Source organism: Prionailurus bengalensis, chromosome D4 (genome assembly GCF_016509475.1).
Source record: "Prionailurus bengalensis isolate Pbe53 chromosome D4, Fcat_Pben_1.1_paternal_pri, whole genome shotgun sequence".
Classification (NCBI taxonomy): domain Eukaryota; kingdom Metazoa; phylum Chordata; class Mammalia; order Carnivora; family Felidae; genus Prionailurus; species Prionailurus bengalensis.
Genome location: NC_057359.1, coordinates 55,198,364 through 55,203,568, shown reverse-complemented (window position 1 = coordinate 55,203,568; position 5,205 = coordinate 55,198,364). Strand labels below are relative to the sequence as shown.

The 5,205-nt window shown below is 42.6% G+C and overlaps 1 pseudogene; it reads left to right on the top strand.

The window, feature by feature from the left end:
• The first annotated feature begins 1,143 nt into the window (after nt 1-1,143).
• On the top strand, nt 1,144-1,968 carry LOC122474386 (annotated as a pseudogene).
• The last annotated feature ends 3,237 nt before the right edge of the window (nt 1,969-5,205 follow it).

Sequence of the window (5,205 nt, the reverse complement as noted above, 5' to 3'; positions counted from 1 at the left end):
GGGATTCCAATTTCCCATGGGTTGCTGGTGCCATAACTTACTTCTTCTGTATCATAAAGCTTCTTAGAACTCTTATAAACACTCCTCACCAATTTCTGGTATCTAGGACTAATTTAATTTCTGAGTTGAAGGCAGGACCTTGGATACCTAGGAAATTAGCGTCTGGAGGCAAAATATGTCTGGCAGATATATCTTTGCTCTGATCACCCAAATTCTCCCTGCTAAGGGAAGAGTAGTTTGTTAGAGGACTGTTCTTGGGTGAATGGCAAGGGCCATGAACATGAGGGTAATTCTGGAGATTATGTAACTTCCTTCTCTTTCCTTTGACTCTTTATTTTGATTTCTGGAAATTTGTCTTCTTTTTCATGATTAGTGCTTCTAGATTTAGAGATTAGGGCAAGATTTCACAATGCTAGTCCTGAGGACAGCCCTACAGAATGCTGCAAACTCAGTTCCCTTCTTGTATATCACAAAGCATGTGAATAAATAAATGGCTTTATGGAATTCTACATTTATTAATTCAACAAGTACTTATTTAGTGCATACTCTGTACTAGGTCCTGTTCTGGATGTTGGGGATACATACTGTTAAAAAAAAATATGTTTATCTTGGTTTAGCCCAGTAATTCCCAAACTTATTTGAGTGTTAAAATTTTTTATTGTGTAACATATATTCACATATAAAGGAACTAACATAGCACAGGACACTCTTTGAGAATGATAGATGTATCTGTGCAGGAATAGATATATCTGTACAAGAGACATGAGTTCCAGGCAGCTGAAGTAAGGGAGAAATTAGGGACATTTTGAAACACAGAAAATGTTGACCACAAAGATATATATCCAGTTAATTTCACAATCATTGTTGGCTACTCCATGATGGAAAAAAGTTTTCCCTTATATCAAGCTGTCTGTAATAATTATAAGTATCACAGTAATGGTGATTTTAGCTGTTTATATCAAATATTTTCACTTAATATATCTCAATATCACTTAAGAGCTCTAAATTATTTATTTTTTTAATGTTATTTATTTATTTTTGAGAGAGACAGAGAGCAAGTGTGGGAGCAAAGAGAGAGAGAGGGCAGGGGAGGGAGACACAGAATTGGAAGCAGGCTCTGGGCTCTGAGCTGTCAGCACAGAGCCCAATGTGGGGCTCCAACCCACAAACAGTGAGATCATGACCTGAGCCAAGGTCGGATGCTTAACTGACTGAATCAGCCAGGTGCTTCACAAGCTCTAAATTATTTTAGACACAGTCGGAGCCTCCGCCACTCCCACAGCTGCCTGGAACAGACGGGACCTTGCCTCTCTGCCTCACCTTCCTCACCATGCCTTCGGAGAAGATCTTCAAGCAGCACCACACCTTCCAACAAAGAATAGAAGATGTCCGACTTATCCGAGAGCCCCCGCATCCTATGAAAATCCCAGTGATAATAGAACAGTACAAGGGTGAGAGCTACTTCCTGTCCTGGACAAAACCAAGTTTCTTGTACCTGATCATGTCAACATGAGTGAGCTCATCAAGATCTTTAGGAGGCACAGCATTCTTCCTGTTAGTGAATGGACACAGTGTGGTGAGTGTGTCCACGCACATTTCTGAAGTATATGAAAGTGAGGAGGATGAAGATAGATTCCTGTATATGGTATACACTCAGGAGACATTTGGAATCAAAGTGTCTGTGTAAGACTAGAAAAGTACATCTGTTCTAGAATTTTTTTCAGCCCTTACTAAGGAAAAAAGGGATTTTACCAACTGAGATTGATCCGTTCATCCAACCACAGATCGTCAAGACAGTAGTGTTCCTGCCTAGGAGTTGTAGGAAGTTGTTTTGTACTGCAGGCAGGAAAACGGAGCTCCAAATGAGCACATTCAGCTTTGGAAAACTATTATTTAACCGAGGCTGGTTTTTTTTTTCAAATTTAGACGTTTGAAGATAAAATACTTTGCATTCTAAGTTGCCAATAATAAAAAAAAAGAGCTCCAAATTATTTTAGTGCATCTAAGAGCAAAACAATTGTTTGAAAGGTGGACTGCTTAATTTGATTAGTTATTTGTCTCCAAGTGGAAAGGAACCTTGCCCCTGAAATGCAACCAAATCAAACAGTTGCTTGTTGAATCAATTCTTCTTAAAGTAGAATTCTGTTAAACCTGTGAACTCTAGTCAAGATGAGTCTAATCTTCCTTCCTTATGGTTGTGCTGCAGACAAGCAGGCTGGCCAGGTCTTCTTCCTCTGTATAATAAGAGGCCAATGGGATTATTTCTAAGCTTCCTTCCATCTCTGACAGTCTGGTACAGGGTCCCTTGGCCTAGCAAATCCTAAATGTGATGGGGGGAGAGGCTCAAGGCATGGCTTGGCCCTTCTCTACCTGGCCCCCTCTCCAGCCATCTAATGATGCTGTGCATTTCTCCAAATAAATATGTGTTGTGCTTTCTCTTCTTTCTTTGCCTTCATAAACAGTGTTTTCTTGGCTTGGAACACTTTCTTCCCTCTTTAGTCAGCTACTTCCTACGCATTCTTCAGGTCTCATATCAGACATTTTCTCCCATGACACTGTGATATTGTGATTCATATTAAGGAATGTGTATTTGGTCTTTGTCCAGTTTCTGGCATAAAGCTCCTAAAACTGTAGAAATTTCCTAGGTGGTGACCACCATGAAGGTGTCTTTTGTTATGTCAGTGAGGTGACTTTTGGAAAACCCCTGGGTCACCAGATGGGGGCTAGTTGCCAGGGGAATCAACCTCTTGATTAGAGGGTTGGAAATTTCAGTCCCACCCACTGATGTCTGGGGAGGGGACTGGGGCTGGAGATTGAGTCAGTCACCAATGGCCAATGATTTGATCAGTTATGCCTATATGATGAGGCCTCTCTATAAAAACCCAAGAGGTTGGACCAGGAGACTTTTCAGGTTGATGAACAGGCTGAGATTCAGTGAGAGTGGTGTGATCTGAGAGGGTATGGAAGCTCTGTCCCCCCCCCCCCCTTTTTTTTTTTAATTTTTAAATGTTTATTTTTGAGAGAGAGGGAGAGAGAGATAAAGTGCGAGCAGGGGAAGGGCAGAGAGAAAGGGGGACAGAGGATCCAAAGCTGACTCTGAGTTGACAGCAGAGAGCCCCATGTGGGGCTGGAACTCACAAACTGTGAGACCATGCTGAAGTTGGACACTTAACCAACTGAGCCACCCTGGCGCATTGTTTTACTCAGCAGCCTCCCCCTGCTAGGCTGTGAGCTCCATAAAAACAGGAGGTTTGTCTATTCGTTGTGGTTATCTCAGACCAGCACAACACCCAGCACTGCTTAACCAGGACTTGTTGAGTGAAGGAATGCATGCTAGGCTGCTTGTGGAAAGAGGGGATACAGAGGACAGAGACCAGGCAAGGCTGACAAAGGTGTAATCAGTGACTCTTCTCCTGTGTGAGGACCTCCATGAGGCCATGGTTGCACATTGCCCTTCATTGTGTTTGCTGCTGGCCTCTATTCTTTTTTTTTAATTTTTTTTTTCAACGTTTATTTATTTTTGGGACAGAGAGAGACAGAGCATGAACGGGGGAGGGGCAGAGAGAGAGAGGGAGACACAGAATCTGAAACAGGCTCCAGGCTCTGAGCCATCAGCCCAGAGCCTGACGCGGGGCTCGAACTCAGGGACCGCGATATCGTGACCTGGCTGAAGTCGGAGGCTTAACCAACTGCGCCACCCAGGCGCCCCTCCTGGCCTCTATTCTAACACAGGAGGGTGAGCGGTGAGCTTTGGAGGGACTTTAGGCTTGTGGGGGAGCAACAATTCTGGGCTCCATGTTTTTCCTACCTGAAGGGTGAGAGCCTTTTGGGGGCTGGGAATCTCCAGGGAGGAGAACTCAGCCTAGCCCTGTTCCTTGTCTGTCCTTGCCTCTGCCAGGCACACACTGATGGGCTCTCGGTCCTGGTCTTGGTATTACTGCTCATATCTCACACCCTGTTCTTTCAGTGGGACATTTTTGTTGAATTTATGCATTTAAATGATTTAACTTTGAATACTTCTCCTAATAGTATTTACTTATACTCCTTTAACTTTCTAGTTTTTATTGTGCTTTTTAGTCTTTTGAGTAATTTTTTTTTTCTTAAAGTAGGCTCAAGCCCAACTTGGGGCTTGAACTCACCACCTGATCAGGACCTAAGCTGAGATCAAGAGTAGGATGCATAAGCCACTGAACCACCTAGGCACCCCTCTACTGAATAATTTTTAAGCCAGTTTGATCTTATTTAATGGATGCTATTTTACATTCCTTTTGACTCTGTCCAGCCAGTAAGATATTTTTAGCTAAATTTTGCCCTTATTGGAAGATACTCTTAAATTGTTTATATTTCTTTTCTTAGCCATTTAAAAAAATGTATCAAAATTCTCTAGTATTTTCCTTTTATTCTTTTCAGTTTTAAAACATTTTTCTGTTTGGTTTATCCTCTCAGTCCATTTTCTAGCATTTGGTGCTAAGTTTGAGATGCTAAGGTGGTGATGTCAGGGGAGTATGTCACAACAGTGACTGGCTTAATGAGGGATTGTTGGCTCTTCTCCCTGTGCTGACAGTTCCATACAGACACATTCTTCTTTTGCTATACCCTTCCCTACTCATACTCAAATGAGATCCTTTTTGCTGTTGCTGAAGGATAATCGCCATGGTCAAGAAAAAGACTTACTCAAATTAAATGCCACTTTTACCCAGTCAGATAGTTTGGGAAATTCACAGGGTAAGTTATATGAGTTGGAAGTTTATTAAGAATGGCCTCACTACTACTCAGGGGAATTGCTGAGCAGTGCCATCATCTTGTTCCAGAACAAACCAGAGCCTTCTCTAAACAACAAACCAGTCTCTGAGCATCTCACAGTCTTTGTGGAGAAGAAAAGCTTCACTGAGGGTGGGGAGTGAGGGTCTGCAACTCAGCCCCCTGAGAGTGTCCTGAAAGAATACCCAGGTGGCCTAGAAAGTCCTGTTAAGGATTATTGGATGGAAGCATAATAGAAGGACAATAGCCAGGCTCGGGAATTATATTTTGTTGACCTACTTACAGAATTAACCCGAGTACATTGATTCACCTTCTTTCTGGTCAGGAATTCAAAAGCTCGGTTGTCAGGTGCTTCTAGAACCACTAGTTCTTGTTGAATGTGTAGTATGGTCACTGACTCATGGAGGGAGGCAGGGAGTGGGAGTTAGGTCAGGCATGGAGGGA